This window comes from Mercenaria mercenaria, chromosome 19, assembly GCF_021730395.1.
Source record: "Mercenaria mercenaria strain notata chromosome 19, MADL_Memer_1, whole genome shotgun sequence".
Taxonomy (NCBI): Eukaryota; Metazoa; Mollusca; class Bivalvia; order Venerida; family Veneridae; genus Mercenaria; species Mercenaria mercenaria.
Window position 1 is genome coordinate 30,060,995 of NC_069379.1, and position 17,907 is coordinate 30,078,901.

At 36.0% G+C, this 17,907-nt stretch overlaps 1 long non-coding RNA gene across 1 annotated transcript in view; it reads left to right on the forward strand.

The window, feature by feature from the left end:
- The first annotated feature begins 446 nt into the window (after positions 1 to 446).
- LOC128551055 (uncharacterized) overlaps positions 447 to 17,907 on the forward strand; it is a 44,094-nt gene continuing 26,633 nt past the window's right edge. The window contains exon 1 of the long non-coding RNA XR_008368590.1: positions 447 to 674. This is a non-coding gene — a long non-coding RNA (uncharacterized LOC128551055). The remainder of the gene's footprint in view (positions 675 to 17,907) is intronic.

Here is a 17,907-nt window from a genome sequence, read left to right on the forward strand (position 1 = left end):
AGTTTAGTTGCAAAGGATTGATATGCATTTATGTTTAATCTTTCAAAAGATACACAAGAAGAATGGATGATCATTCTAATAAAGATAAGTCAATTTGAAAGGGTTACATTACTTTATAATGACCTGCAATGATAGAAGATAAAATGGGTTCTTGATATGTTTCGCAGTTTCTATGAATACTTTTATACAGTTAAAGATATAAGTCAGAAATTAAGTTTCACTTTAAAAAGATTCTGTTCGTCGTCAACAAGTAGTGATATTATGTTTCTTTGTGTGAGACGTAAATGAGTTTATTGTAATGTTCTACCTCATCTTAAGGATGGGGCACATGTTCAAAAATCAAAAGAGAATTTTATCCTTATTATATTCTTCACAGGGTACTTTACTTTAACACCTAATGTACAAAATAGGCAACTTAACGAATGATTTAACAAAGATAACGATACTGTTTATTGCTGGCAGATGGGCTACAATTGATAAGATTAACATCAGTCATTGGTTGAAATTCAATCCGTCTCTTCACTTTTAAGTAGAACATAAAATGTTAGGGTAGATTTCATTCAACTTAAATTTCAATTATCACGGTAAACAAATTCATGAAAATATGGCGACACTATTTTATGCCAGTGCTAGTTTTATTCTTGTGGGACTAACACTCAAGATAACTACAGCAGGTAAGATTATATTGTTTTCTTATCAAAATATAGTCCCTGGCTCGCGGATTTTTCAAAGTCCGCACTTGCCCGCCATTGGACCCTAGCGCAGACACTTTTATGAGCCGCGGGGATGCGCGTTTTTTTTCTTGTCTCCCCGTAATGTATTTTACAGCTTCCACCGCGGCTAAAAGCAATAAATCGAAGATATATCGCAGCGCATCGCGGCAAAGTGCCGGTGGTTCGCGGTGAATTACGGTTGATCGCCGCGATTTATAGGTAAAAGAATAACAATATAAATGCTATATACAGTGTAGTATGCGCATAAACTGACATGAATTTTAACATTTATAATTTAGAGGAAAAGTGAAAAGTAAATGGCTTTTCATCATCTTCAATAATAATAATTATAAACATATTCTGCATAGATTATTTCAGTTATACGTATTTTCATAATATAAAATTCATCTACTGACAAGATTTGATAACAACTATCTTTAAGTAAAATAATTCATTCTTTGTCTTACCATTTATAATATGTTAAGTTTGTTTTTCAATGTGACCGTATTGTGTAAAAAGTAAATATCTGCATATGGTGAAAACTTTTTTTTAGTATCATAAAAATAAAAAAATGAAAAAATGTCATATCAGTGTAATTGATAATTGATTTATTTATTGATATAAAAAGACTTTCAAAAGAATGGTTAAATGTTTTTATTATAAACGTACAATCATGCATAGCTATTCAAATATAACACAACATGATAAAATCAGATTATTGAATTTCATCCATACAAGAAATGTCAAAACTGATGACAGTAAATATGAATGAATATGGAAGATAAATTGCATATATATATAAAAAAACCTCTCTTAGATTTTTGATGTGTATGCAGTTGCTTGAAACTGCAATACGAATAGTCTACGAGCTTTTAAAATTTAATCGGTGGATGTAATGTGACATTCCGCTAGATACATGTAAAAATACAATAACTAAATTTACAATAATTGGGCAAAAACAAACCAAAATTATTACAAAATTTACATTTCTCAATTTAAAAAATAATTATTGACTGAATTTTAAAGTAGTACATAATATTACGAGATGAAATAATCTTTAAAAGTTTACAAGATAAAGAAGAAATAATGGGATGTAAAATACAAAAATGCCTAATATTTTTTCTTTTCTTGTTATTGCAATGAAATGGAAAAAAATAAGAAAATAACCCTTAGATTTGGCGCATAAACTCTTTTAATTTTGTATGAAGAAGTACTTGTTGAAATAGTAAACAAAATTATAAGAAAACGAATTATAATAATTGCACGAATATACGCAAGAAAACCTGAAGTGTCTTTATATGCCAGGTACTCCATTCAAAACATGTAAGCTACACGCAGGCGTTAAATTGTCCTTTTAGCCAAATACGTGCTGATAGATTAATTCAGCAATAATATTATAATACTTAAGTAAGAGTACATTCTGCATAGTTGTCAGTGTACTATTACACTGTACACGTATTAGACCGGCTATGCGTTTGTTTTACCCTTAGCAGTGACAAGATATTTCTACATCTGCATTGTACGTCAAACTGTCAACTTTGACCATGACTTGACGGTGCGCAAGAAAAGACAACTGTTAAGAAACAAGAAACATGAAGTAAAGTATAATACAGTAAGAAAATAGAAACGATCAAGGATATGGTGCACAAAGAAAAATAGGAAGTTAAAAGCATGAGAAGTGCCTTCTATTACATCCCATCTGAGTGACCAATCCGCTTGCATGGCGCTACCAGGTCCAAAGGTCCCGCCGGCCGGTGTAATGAAGTATTTCGACCCCCATAGAATAATGACCCCCCCCCCCCCCCCCCCCCCCGGTCATTATTCTATAGAAAATGTGACTCCTTTCCTGTAAAATATTGACTCCCCTTATAAAAAACTGACTCCCTTTGAAAACTCTATAGAATAACGACCCCCGGTCATTATTCTATAGAAAAACTGACCTCTCCAAGTAAAATACTGACTCCTTAAAGATGACTCTCTTCGAATCTCAAAGAATAGCGACCCCGGTTATTATTCTATAGAAAAAGTGACTCCTTCCATGTAAAATACTCACTGCCGAAATTACTACATTCGAACTCTCATACAATATCGATTCCCGAACATTATTCTATTTAAAAAAGTTACTCTTTCCGTGTAAAACACCGACTCCTAAAAAGACTTTCGACGATAATATCTATTAAAAAGTGATCCCCACCAAACCTAACGGACAATTTTACTAGATCTACAATTCTAATACCCTCCATTGCCAATAGTTAACATTTTGATTGTACTACTACTACTGGTGCCGCTACGTCTATTGCTATTACTACATGTACTTCTTCTTCTACTACTACTACTACTTCTACTACTACTACTACAACTGCTACTACTGATACTACTATACATGCTTCCACTAATACGTCTTGTATCTCCTGCTGCTGTTGTTGCTGTCACTTATTCCTCTGCTGCTGCTGCTGCTGCTGCTGCTGCTGCTGCTGCTGCTGCTGCTACTGCAACGCAACTGCCAATACCACTGTCACTACTACTACTACTACTACTTTCTATTGTTGCCGCTACCGTACTGTACTGCCACTGCTAAGTATTGCAACTTTTATTAATACTAAGTTCTATGCTAGCAGTTTCTTGTGCAGTTTTCTTCTGAAGAATTACTTCATACCGAAGTTTGCAGGGATTATTGACACTGGTGTGTTTTGTGAACGTATTGTGAATTGTTATTTTCCTGAAAAAAATGTATACACCAAGATACAGCGTCTACAAATAGAATCCCTTTTCCCGTTGCGGAATGCTCTGATTTCTGTGTCAAGTGATGGTATCTGGGGCTAATGGTCAAACGGAAGGACGGACGGACGGACAAGGGCAAATCTATATGTCCCCTCCCCCGAGTGGGGGCATAAAATGCAACAATTAGGCCTAAGATACACGAGTTATCACTAAATTTGACCAAATGACCGGGGGTCGTTATTTTATGGGAGTCAATATTCTTCGTGAGGTTCAGTTTACTTCACGTGGGGGAGTCATAGTACTATGATCTGGAGGTCATAATACTATGACCGGGGGTCACTTTTTCTATAGAATAATGACCGGGGGGTCATTATTCTATGGGGGTCGAAATACTTCATTACAGGCAGTGCTCCCTCGTGATTTGAGGTGTATCAGAAATGCATACTGATCCCTTAGAATGGCTGGGATGACAGCTCTCTCTTGAATGATGCCAAAGAGGAAGCCTCAGCGGAACTGGTTGGAAGTCTGTTCCACATCGGGATGGTCCTAGGGAAGAAGCTGTATTTGCAGTAGTCGGTTGATGTAGAGTACTGATGGAACTGGTTGTTATGTGCTTCTCTTGTTCTAGAGGTGACTGGTGTAAGATATGTGGAGGCTGGAATATCCAGCTGGAATATCCATTAGGACATGCACGATCTTGTAGAGCATGATGAGCTGTGCCTTTTCTCTCATTGTCTGGAGGGACTCCCACTGCAAGTGGTGGAGCATATCCTATGTCAATGTTGTTTTAACGCGTGTCAATAGATAAGGGGTTAATTGACAACTTTTGTCGATATATGACCACGTTTAAGAAAAAATGTTACATGTGGTATGAAATGCACATTTTTCTTATATTATATTTGTTAAACATTTGAGGTATGTTTTTTAAAGTTATCATCAACACTAATGACTCACACGCTATATATATTTTATAAACTGGATATTATGTATTACCAGTGTAAAGAGTTAATTGGTGTTCAAATTTAGCTTGATATAATATATTGGTTAAATTAGTATACATAAGAATCTATTAAATGTTAAGTCTAGATACACTAATAAATAACTTCTATCAATTTGTAATGTGTGATTTGTTTAACTGTAGCTAAATAACATAGAAGACCGTTCTTTATATTTATATAAAAATAAACAAAATACTACATTTATATATTTGGTATCACTGTAGCAATCAAATTTAAAGGAAATAGACTAGATTTAAAATAACGGCGCCGCTTTATCTTAATTTCTATAATTATAGTCTCCGTTTTCGTGATTTAAGTAAAATAATCATTTTAAATAATATTGCATTTAAGTTATTTAAAGTGTATTTGATAAAAGTAAAATTTCATAAAGATACATTAATTAGTTTTTAAGATATCTGCTATAAACGCGGCTGCAAATAGTTCGTAATATCATTCGTTAAGTGTATAAATATGGCCTTAGAAAACCTTACATGAATTTCGCGGTGACTGCCAGTGATTCGCAGCGATCCATCGCAATTCAGCGCGACCCGCTGAGATTTTTCATCGCGAGTCGCCGTGGACACTTTATCTATAATAGATCGCGGGGTCTTACAAAATCATCGCGATTGATCACAGTCTTCAGAAGTGATTCAATGTGAAAAACCATCGCGATTTTCCATCCAGGGTAAAAATTTGTGCCGGTGGCAACGATGAAAAAACAAAATCTGCGAGCAAGGGACTGTATGTAGTACATAATCTGTCATTCAGTTTAAAAGACTTATGAACTAACTTTTCCGATATGTACTCACTTATATATGACATTAATCAATTGTTCATCAAATAGACTGAAGGCAATAGATATATTATTTAGTGGAGTAAACGTATTTGTCTTACGCAATAGCGCATTACTCATATTTCAGTCGATATTAAAATGCATATATCTGTCCTTTAAAAAATGTTTATATGCATCTCGCTAAGCACCCACTTAGAGTTTAAGGCACTTAGTTTGTTTTTCAAGAGTATTAACGACGGTTTGGTGAGTATTGTTTATTATCTCCCGATGAGGTCGGAGGGATATAGGTTTGGCGTTGTCGGTCCATCCGTCCGTCCGTCCGTCCGTCCGTCCCTCCGAGACCATGTTTGCATACTTAAGTGGCTATAGGAGCAAAAGGTAAATGTACTTTTTCTTTGATTTCATTCATTCCGTAAGGCTTTTATGTGCCAGTGGCTATTCTTTACGTCGCTAAAAGAACAATAGAGAGAACAAAAGAGTAGCCACATAAATATCCATATGTAGGAACGGACTTCTTTCCGTCCGTCCGTCCGTCCGTCCGGAGTCATATCTAACAATTGGTTGGGAATATTTTGGATAAAACTTCATATTCATAGTCGCCACTATTAGGTTATGCGTTCCGTCAAGTTTCAGTTAGATTGCCTAAGTAACACAAGAGTTATGGCCCTTAGAAGTTTCTTATGTTAACTATATAGAGTACTATAAATATGGCAATTTTTACTTCATAACTTATGACATATTTGACCTAGAACTATTAATTTTAAAAGTAAAACTGAATTTAGATCACTATAATGTTAATACAGTTTCGTCTAGGAATGGCCGCCAATTTTAATTTGCCACGCCAATATGTGGCAAAAACAGCAAGTACTTCTGTACACGCTATCTTAAAAATTCTTTCGCAAAAGTAAAGTACTTCAAATTCTGATGCACGCCATACTTTTCAATTTGATTTTATGCCACCAACAAAGCAGCAGTCAACATTAAAATCTTAACTTTCCCATGGGAAATGCTATTTTCCCATAGGAATGCGGTCTTTTCCCATGGGAAATCCACTTTCCCATGGGAAGAACATGTGATAAATTTTCCCATGGGAAAGTGCATTTCCCATGGGAATTTCCTATGGGAAATATATTTGTTTCTTAAAATGATAAATCATTATCTTTTAAACTTATTCTACCCCAGGCACATCATAACATTACTTTGGAAAAAGTTATTTGTCATTTTATTATTTTACAGACTTTCCCATGGGAAACCGTTCCCATATTTCGGCCATGGGAGGACGTTCCTATGGGAATCATTTCCTATGGGAAATATTTCCGATGGGAAGACTTTTAGATTATTCCCATGGGAAATATTTCCTATGGGATATATTTCCCATGGGAAATATTTCCGACGGGAATGAATTCCGGTGGGAATATTTAATATAAAATAAGTCATGTGTATAATTTTCCACAGAAAAGAACTTTATAAGAAACTGAATATTCTAAACTGAATAATACCTTTTTAGATATGAAAGTCTTCGATACTATCGTTTAAATTGGCATCAAATGGAAAATAGAGTATGTCAAATGGGAAATAGAGTATGGTCATGTATCTTCTACAGGCGATATTTCTTTTCACATTTACTTACTGCAAAATTACATCTAAACCACACTACTGTGATCTGGAGTTACTACTCGTACTAGCCCTAATAATGCTGGACACGTTTGAGTCTATCTTTGCGGCCAGTGTAAATCATGATCAACTTGCACATCCGTGCAGTCTGATCATGATCTGCACTGTTCGCCATTCAGTCGGTATCCTTTTGTAAGCAGCCCCTTTAACAGTTAATTGTACTGTCCAAAGTGAAAGATGGACAAGTTCGTTGTAGAAATTCATCGGGGTAAGGGCTAAAATAGAGTTTAATATTCTCTCTCTTCCTTATACGTCCTAATGCCAAAAAATCTCCAAAGCGAATAAAACAAACACTAGCTTTAATTTAAATCCCAAAGTCATACTCATATTCATTATGCATATTTCCTATAACCCCTTTTTGTGTTTAGCATACAATAAAAATACTGTAAAACTACAAAACAAAACAAAAAAAACTGACATAGGCTCTATTGAGTATCATCCTTCATCAAACTCCTGTTCAAATTATTTTGATCGTAGTAGTGGCCGAGTCTGCACTGTGACACGGTCGTGCAACAGTCACGATTAAAACAAATCCACATTAATGCTGGTTTGCTATCATTATCACATATCAAAATATAAGTATCTATATTTATACGCAGATGGTGTACTGAATTAAATCTAAAAAGAAATTGCTAATTTAAAATCTTCGGAGCACTTGCACTTTAGTGGTCCCTATAATAATAGTAGTTTAATAATGTCTTAAATATCAAAAGTTAAAAGGTGTAACTTTATTGTGAGATGAATATATTTGGGGGCTGCAGCCCCCACACCCCCGCTTTACCCTACACCCCCAACTTGCTGCGCATGCGCATTGTAAACTTCCGGGGACCGCTAAAGTGCATTCTACCCAAATCTTCTATTAAATATGTGTTGCTATTATAATCCGAAACATACTTATTTCGTTCGCAAAAGTACTACGTTTGTAGTGTGCGGCCAGTTTTTTTATCTCTAAATAACACGGAGTACTTTTTGTCGGAGATTGCATATTATAACTTGTATCGAAAAAAAATCTAATTTTAAATATTTACGCCCAATAAAGAATCAATGTATTCACAATCAGTCTTGAGTTCTTACATATTTATAAGAAATGAAGTTCAGCAAATTCGGCCGAGTTTTGGTAGCGACAAAATACGTTGCAAGGGTACATATGATTAATTAAGGACCATGGGTTGAAACGTATTTTGGTAGGGTTTTTTTTACATCAGGGGCTGTGCTGATTTTAACATAATGCACAAAAGAGAGAGATAAAAGGAGGGAATGTCTTCTATAAAAATGGTGGGGGAGGGGGTTTGGAGTTCCCCTGCCGAGATATAGTTTTCGTATAAAAACAACCAAAATGTAGATTCCTGGGCGTTTGAAAAGGGCCTCATACGACGCTTCCTATGCAATAACATTGTATTATTTTGTTGTTTTAATGTGCTATTGTTGTCGGAGGGATAACCCACCGAGAGTTTTAAAGCACGAAAATGTTGAATTCTGTAAAACGAAGTATAACTGTGAGAATGACACGTGGGTCCTCCACCTAGGTTTTAAAACATCCTACATAAACATAAATGGTGAATTCTGTGCGTGTTTTAGGGGGCTTAGATAAATATTTCTTACACACCGGACTGGCGTTTCCGGTGATTTCACCCGTGCCGGCAACGATGTAACTCATTGCAGAGTTGGAGCGGTCTTCTGCGCATGCCCGAAAGTGAATATCAGTTGTAGCGCACGGCAAAAATATGCATATTTTTGCATGTCCGCACGCATTTAGTGTACAATATGCATAAAATACTGACTAAAGGTTAGGGTTAGTATCAGCATGGTTACAAAATATATACATTTAAGATATTTTTCGTTCAAAATTAGTTAATCCGGTATGAACCGGAGTCTGTAATTTATACCGGCGCTCCAAGTCTGCATTGAGTCACAGTCTGCCGGCAAAACCTATCTGGCACCCCCATGCCAGATGAGTCTCGTGCTGTTAATGACAACCTAAAATACGAAAAAAGCAGGTACCTTGACAGTTTCTCTCCATTCCTTATAGTATATTTCTTGATTCAAAATACGTTGGTTTAACATAACGTTACGCAACAAACGAAAAAACAAAACTGGAACTTTGTTACTATAGTATTCTGCGTAACGCAAAACATCATGACGTCACTTCTGCTTACGGACGTTGATTTCCCGCGCTTTGTGTTCATTCTCTACTATAAGAAATAGTGCTGCGTAGGCCTAAGTATTTCTACATGTTATTTGTAAAATACGGTATGCAAGGAGAATAATGTGCCAGAATAAAATGCTAGAATGTATACGATATGCAAGCCTCATTACCGCCCAATGCGCAGGTGCCCTCGGGACGGATATTTCTATCCGATTCGTAAACACATGACTGATATTATTATTCCGACACAAAAAGATTTTTTTCTCTTTAAAGGCGATGGGTTTCGACAGTCCACCACAAATATCTTTGAAACACAATGTATAAGAATGGTAGAATGTGGCCGGGGGCTTACTCGAATAATTTTCCAAAAACTGAATTCTCCGACGTTAGATTTAGATTTTTATTTTGGTGTATACATGCGAGTGGTGTTCTGGGGTGCTCCCCGGAAAACGCATGGAAATGGTGGGTTCTGTGTGTTAAGATGGGTTAGAAATATATCATTTACTCTGAACTGAAGCTTCCTCTGCAAAAAGGTATACAATGTCATGTATCATATTTTTTATCTACATATATAAATGCGAATGATTTTCTATAAATATTTATCGCGGAATTTGGTTTTTTCTTCATTTGTATACGACGTATTATGAGAACACCTGCGGCGGGCGGCGGGCGGGTTGCTCGAAAGGTTGTTCGCTATCTAACTTGAACAGTTCTTATCCAGTGTTCACCCACTAAACTTGGTCAGAATGTTCACATCTCGGGCAAGTTCGATAATCAGCCGGATTGTCTAGTAGTTCTGGAGGTACACCCCTTTAATTGCTTAAAATTGCAAGTATTGACAACGTCCGCTCTTTAACTTGAGCAGTTCTTATCCAGTATCCACCAAACTTGGTCAGGATGCTGATTTGCAATATATCTCGGCCAAGATCGATAACTAGTCAGATCATCTCAGTAGCTCTGGAGCTATACCACTCGAATAACTCAAAATTGCGAATGTTGACAGTTTCCGCTCTCTTACTTGGGCAGTTCTTTTGTCCAATGTTCACCTAACTTGGTAATAATATTTATGGGCATAATATCCCGCGCAAGTTTAATGACCGGCAGCAAAAAGCACTTCCCTTTAGCTTTTTGATAGTTTTAATGTGTGTTTGTGATTCTTCCTGCATTACGGGCGTATTTTGTGACAGTTTCGCACTCTTGTTTGAGTCTGTGAAAATTGACAAGCCTGTTTCACTAAGTAAATTGTGGTGAACAGTTGTGCCAAGTTCCTTCAGTATTCCTCGTTGTATGTCAAAGTTAGACTTGCTTTGACCTCTCTCACGTGTGTTCCAATGGCCCTTTCGGACTGAATTAGGGTCGTTATATTTTCAAGGTCAAAAGGCCAAGGTCGGATGAGCGACTAAGTTCCATCATGACTCTTTTTGAAATAATATTGTCCATTCGTCACAAAATGTTCTTTTTGTAAATCATGAGATTATTAATATGAACTTAGGTGCTACCTAGAACGCAGAGCTGCCTTGAAAAATCACCAGTGCCCCTTGAAAATTAAAGGAGTGCTGCTGGAATTATCTGGAATCCGTTTTAGGAAGTTTATGTTAATTAAGATCTATTAAAATTTTAAGAATTGATGATAATTCATGATTTCTGAATGAATGTCTTAGAATGCATTAAGATTAAATCTTGACATGCGGAAATACGAACTAAAGAAAGTTACGGTTCTTTTTAGAAGGAAGAATGTGTCCAACTTTAAGGCAAAAATACTGCTATGGGAGAATGAAAATCATTTACATGTACAAAGCTTGTTTAAAATCCAAAAGACAGCCATCTTTAAAAGTTAGTGATGAGAATTTTACCCAGAGAAAATCACTGTTTGCCGAAATTCTCGAAAACTTCTGTTTTATTTACTGAACTGCTAAGTTAACAGTCTATGACATTTTTATTGTTAATCTTTTAGCACTACTGGTATAGAATAGGAATGGTAGTAGAAGCCTTTTTGATGTTTATTGATAATTCATTGGCAATAGTTTTTTTTCCTAGTAATAAACTCTGGTCAGTGATTTTTAAGCTTGTGGATGAAATATATGTGAATGGGGAGAAGCGCATTATGTGCTTTTCACAGTTCAATGCCTGTATATTTTGATCCTAAAGCTGTTTTTTTTTTAAAGTTATGTCTACTGACTACTGCACAGGCACTACATTGGAACCTGACATCAAAACTAAACACTTGTTAAATTTCACATGAATGACTTTAGTTATACAATATTTTCAAAACTTATAATAATACAAAAAAAAAACTGAAATAAAAAAAGGAATTGAAAAAAAATCTGGTCCAAGTGAGGTTCGACCTCTGGTTTTCAACGCGAACTCGCTAACCACTACACCACTGTGGAGTTATGACGTCATCATGACAAACATAAGTATATATAATAAAGTTCGGTATTGGCAGCGTGACGAAAGTCGTTTCAGAATGAAAATATTGTATTTTATTTCTTTTTTCTTCGTAGAAAATATATTTAGCACTAATTTTTTATTATCAAACGCGCATTTACATATTTTATTCAATATTCAAAGCAGTAAGCGAGACGCTTTTGTCAAGCGTAAACAGTAAGCGTCTACTGACGTTTTTACTGATTAATTACTATGTGCATAGTGCACATGAAAAAATCCGAACGACACCGATTCCAAAAAGTACCACGAATTTTCAACTCGATAGTATACACAGTTAGATCTCTCTATTCGTTTTCTTGTTCATACGTCTAACCGTAATGCGACGCTGTCGGCGCCGCTTCGCGGCGCCGGTAGCTCTGCTAGTAATATCGTTTTGCGTTGGATGTTTATATATCCAACGTATTTTGGTACTATATTTTTGTAAAGTACCAAACTGCGTTGAGTGAAACGCATTTTGGTAGTGATTACCAAAACTCGGCCGAATTTCGGTAGCGACTACCAAAATGCGTTGCTACCATTTTGAGGTGCAACAAAGCACTGTAGCAAGTCTAGAGACCATCGGTTAGATGATATGAGATGAAATTCCCCGAGACCGTAACGTCCGTATATAGTTATTCCTCTTTGTTGTCTGCATATACCGAGGCATTTTTTTTCGATATTTTTCGGTTTAGGTTTATGTACAATCCGGAGACTGGTTGTCTGCAAGAACAACACAGCACCATGAATCAGTCACAGATATTCCTAAATCGTGCCAACATGTTTTCGTAATGAAAACTGTATATATGCAACGGAAAAAAAGCAAACACCTTTTTAAAACAAGAGGACCATGATGGTCCTGAATCGCTCACCTGTCCCCACATGACCCAGTTTTGAACTGAGTATGATGACATTTTTTCTATTATTTGACATAGTGACCTAGTTTTTGAGCTCATGTGACCCAGTTTTTGAACTTGACCTAGATATCATCAAGATAAAAATTCTGACCAATTTTCAAGAAGATCCATTGAAAAATATGGCCTCTAGAGAGGTCAGAAGGTTTTTCTATTATTTGACCTAATGACCTAGTTTTTGAAGGCACGTGACCCTGTTTCGAACTTGACCTAGATATCATCAAGATGAACATTCAGACCAATTTTCATGAAGATCCATTGAAAAATATGGCCTCTAGAGAGGTAAAAAGGTTTTACTATTTTTAGTCCTACTGACCTAGTTTTTGACCGCAGCTGACCCAGTTTCGAACTTGATCTAGATACAATGAAGATGAACATTTAGACCAATTTTCATACAGATCCCATGAAAAATATGGCCTCTAGAGAGGTCACAAGGTTTTTTTATTATTTGACCTACCGACCTAGTTTTTGACGGCACGTAGCCCAGTTTCAAACTTGAACTAGACATCATCAAGGTGAACATTCTGATTAATTTTCATGAAGATCCATTCAAAAGTATGGCCTCTAGAGAGGTCACAAGGTTTTTCTATTTTTAGACCTACTCACCTAGTTTTTGACCGCAGTTGACCCAGTTTCAAACTTGACCTAGATATCATCAAGGTGAACATTTAGACCAACTTTCGTACAGATCCCGTGAAAAATGTGACCTCTAGAGAGGTCACAAGGTTTTTATATTATTTGACCTACTGACCTAGTTTTTGACCGCACGTGACCCAGTTTCAAACTTGACCTAGATATCTTCAAGGTTAACATTTTGACTAACTTTCATGAAGATCCATTGAAAAGTATGGCCTCTAGAGAGGTCACAAGGTTTTTCTATTTTTAGACCTACTGACCTAGTTTTGGACCGCACGTGATCAAGTTTCGAACTTGACCTAGATATTATCAAGATGAACATTCTGACCAACTTTCATAAAGATCCCATGAAAAATGTGACCTCTAGAGTGGTCACAAGCAAAAGTTTACGGACGGACGGACGACGGACGCTGCGCGATCACAAAAGCTCACCTTGTCACTTTGTGACAGGTGAGCTAAAAAGTAAGGAAGTGTAAAGGATGTCAAGTTTCTGCGCCGAGTGCAAACAATACTAAAAATCCTAATGCCAGTGCGGGAACGCGGTGAATGACGTCACCGTCACACCAGCTGCCCGTAAATTTTGCAAAGTATGTTATTTGCTGTAACAGGTATGATGACAATAAATGTTAACTGTTTCGAGAGATGTTTCACGTTTCTATGAGTGGGAATATATAAAAGATACAATTCCCATTTCTTAGTCGGTTGTCTTATATTTATAAATAAGAGATAAACTCCCGAGACGGTAACGTCCGTTTTATATAGTTATTCACCTTGTGGTCGCATATCTGAGGCATATTTTTTAGATGTTTTTTTCCGGTTCCGGTTTATGTACAGTCCGCAGAACTGTTCTCTGGCTGAAGACGAGGGCACCCCCCGTCTCATTTACATCAAATTTAATTAAAACGTGTGCCAACACGTATTCTTTTGCTGGCGACAAAAACAAATCTGGTGCGCCTTTTGATATAGTTACAACCTCCGGTATCATATCTAAACCGGATTTAAGCAATGTAAAAACAACCAAAAAATATCTTAGATTTATATTTTGTAACCATACGTGGATGTAAATTCTAACCTTTAGTCAGTCATGGTTGTTTGGCGTATTATATTTCTATGTGTGGCGACCTGCAAAGAATTGTGTCAATTTTGCCGCGCTCCAATTGGAGGTATTGTACCGTAAGGGTTGACAGGCAGTCCTGTATTTGCTAATGAATTTCATGGTTTTGAGCCCATATTCGCCAGTCCTTTTAAATAAAGATAGGACAGAATAAACTTCACTGTAGGAGGACCCTGTACTTAATTGAATACAATAAAAATCGCTATGACACTATGATCATACGCCTGGCAAACTATATCTATAATCTTTTTACTGATCGACTGAAAATTATCTCGCGGGGGGATCGAAGTCGTGTCCCTAAATGAAAGTCCAGCTGTGTTAAAGACTAGACCACAGATCCAATGTTATCAGTCTCTCGATGTAAACGGGGGGGTTGCTGGGGGTTTCTTCTTTAGTGCGCTTGTATGTACAAAACGTTTGTTGGCAATTGGTGCTGGGTAATCGCGTGCTAGTCCTCTTTCTGGCGTGTCCTGGTGAGCTATCTCCGCATATATTTTGTGACATTAGCGAAGTTTTCCTGTGGAGTTCCAGCAGTAAACATACCTGAAAAGAAGTCTCTGGACATACAGAATGGGCGCACATAGCGATGCTCCCTGATTCCTTTCACTTAAAATCATTCATACCGTATTGACCTAGGCAATATCTAATTTCACATAGCGCATCATCATCCATAATTAAGCCTCTATACGTGACGATCATGCCTTTTCGACGCATAGAGCTTATCTCACTGTAAGCTCTATGCGTCACAGTTTGACGCATAAGCCACATTTAAGTTCTATGCGCTGTAAGCTCACTGTCGCTGTTCCCCATCCTGACGTACACAGAGACGCAAAGATAAAGACTTGCCACTGTCCGGGAACTACTCTAGACTCACCTTATCATGTTTTAAAAACTTTAAAACCATTATAATATATCAAAACAAAAAAATTAACATTACTAAGGAACAACTTATTTACGACCCGATTAATGATTAGTGCCAGTATACAGTTTATTTAATATACATATCGATAAATTTGCTTACTCTCTGATATACTTAAACCCATTCTATTACTTTGACGGTATCGTTTTTATTCTATTTTTTAAATTGTTGCCATTCTGTTCAATTTTTAATGTTTTTATATTCTGTCTTTGTTTTTGGTCATTTTTTTCCAGCAAAAGTCTAATTTTTATGATTCGTAGCGGTATAGAGTTGATTGTTACTCATAAAACAAGATAGCTATTGACGATCGCGTCTGTACGTGGAAATTTTATAAGTAAATAATTGCAATTTTGCTGTTCTTTTACTTAATATAATTACTACTAAAAATGGCCATAGACTCGAGCTATATTTCTTTCACTGACCAATATACGGTACCACTGCGCATGACCAAACCACCGGAAGGCGATGTAGGATGGTGAAACAGCGATGTACGATGTTGATAACGCGATGGTACAAATGGTGAAAATGCAATGGTATGGGGGGGGCGATGATGAAAACGCGATTACACGATGATGAAAACAAGATGTATGATGAGAAAACGCAATGGTACGATGGTGAAAACGCGATAATACGATGATGAAAACGCCGATATTACATAGACGATTCACCAGCGTACTCGCGATTTCATCATCGTGCCATCGCGTTTTCACCATCATACAATTGTTTTTCATCATTCGTACCATCGTTCAATCGCGGTTTAATTATTAGATTGCCAACTAACACAGTAATGTTAAAACAACGTTATAGAACCAATTTATTTTACGTCCGATAATTTTCCATACACCAGGTTATTTTTAGATTAATCATACACGCCACGCCTATGCATATCGATAAATATGTTACCTAATTCTCCTTTACTGTTTCGCATTATAGGTTTAAAATTTCGCTTTAAACTGTATGTTTTTAAATTGATGGCATTTTTCATTATTAAAGATTTTCTAGTTTGTTGGTTTTTTGCCTTTTCCCAGCCAAAAGTTCTAAATTAAATATCGCAGGAGTTCTAAGTTTATTTACTTTTAAAACTATAACTATTTACGATCCGCTGTCATGAAATTGTTCCCGGTAATTTTAACTGCAAATCGGGGCCGTTTTTTATGTAATTTTGTTTGATTTAATGTTTAGATTTAATTAAAATGCCCTGATGTCTAGCTATATTGTTCCTTTATCATGCGAAAGTTTTGAAGCAATTTTTAAATAATAAAAGCTCTACAAGCGTTTCCTGTTACGGACCACCCTCAATTTGACATATAATTTTTAGCTAAAACTTTCTGTTTTACCTGTTGCAATGCTTACAGTGCCTGTCGTTCGTCTGCTTGTTTATCGTACTATTTTTATCCTATGGTGGTCTTTACTTATCCTGTTACTCTTCGGTCTGTATTTTGTGTTATCTCACCGAGGTCCCTAACAATTTTTTATATATATACAAAGCCTGGCCTAACTTATTTAAAATAAGATTTACTACTGTGTTACTGTCTTTGATTACTATTATTACATTCAATTGTGTAAAATTTTGGTTTACAATTGTTAAAACTAGCAAAATTTGATCAATCAGAGTTCGGCCTATTCTGACGAACGCACACAAAGACTCTATTGCTGATATTTCCTTGTGCGAAGTTGTGAAAAATTTTTGTATAAAATTTATTTTAAAACTCATGTTGTACCAAAACAGGATGACCATCCTTGCCGAAATGTCAAGTGGTTGCACGGAGAATGTCTCTTAGTTTTAAATGTAGTCTAAAATTAATCCTTGACTGGCTTAAAATTACGTATGTCTTTCTTTACGTTTCTTTTTGTTGAAAAATTATTCTATTTTAAAGCTTTTAAGTGATAGTTACGTAAAGGTCTTTAAGCTATTTAATTATAAAACAATATAAGAATACATGTAAATATCCATTTATTAATAAACTAAATTAATATAAAAGAATTATTAAAATATATAATAATAAAACCTTTTCCGGACTTTTCAATGCTACGCTCCTGATTAATAATCCGTCTCCTGTTACCTATGTTATATGTGATCAGATATAACAAAACAATTTAAGAGATAAGATTAATTGCAGATTTAACACATCATCATTAAAGCGATTTGCAACGAAAGGGACCAATTTCAAGAAAGTGTTTAAAGCTATTACCCAGCGCCCAGGGTCTAGCGTCAAGTTTCCGCGCAGTCTGTTGCTCATCTGCATTCTACTGGTGAGTTTTTGTACATACCTAATCGTGTTAATCATGGTGACTACTTGACATAAAGATCTCTCCGGACCACCCTCAAAATCCCAAGATTCTATTCGAGCAGATCTAAATTTTTCCTCTTTAAAAAACTGGTCGCATTTGAGTTGGGCATTTTCATATGAGCGGCATCAATCTTTTTTTTTTTCATTAGTATTAGAAAGACGTAGTTAACTAATCTAAAACTCAAAAACTATGTTTGTAGAGGGTAGGCTCAAACTGCGTCCGTTAGGTTTTTGAAAAGTGGACAAAATCTCACCTATATCGTATATCTCCACACTTTCGTTTTCAATTTTTAGGTGTTATCAGTAGTCGCACAGTGAAGGTTTAAAGGCACTGGCACCAACCTTAACGCGAAAGAACATATTTAGGTAATCATGAATGTTAACTGCTATATTTCTTAAGGCACAAAACCATCGAAATTTTTACGGCACAGCACTATTGTTATGGGAAATACACAAGGAATTGTATTGTTATTTCTAATATTTTCATGAAATTGAAAGCTTTTGTGACGTAAACCGCTTATTTATGATATTAAAAACGGTCTTTCCGAGTTTATTGGAAGCTTT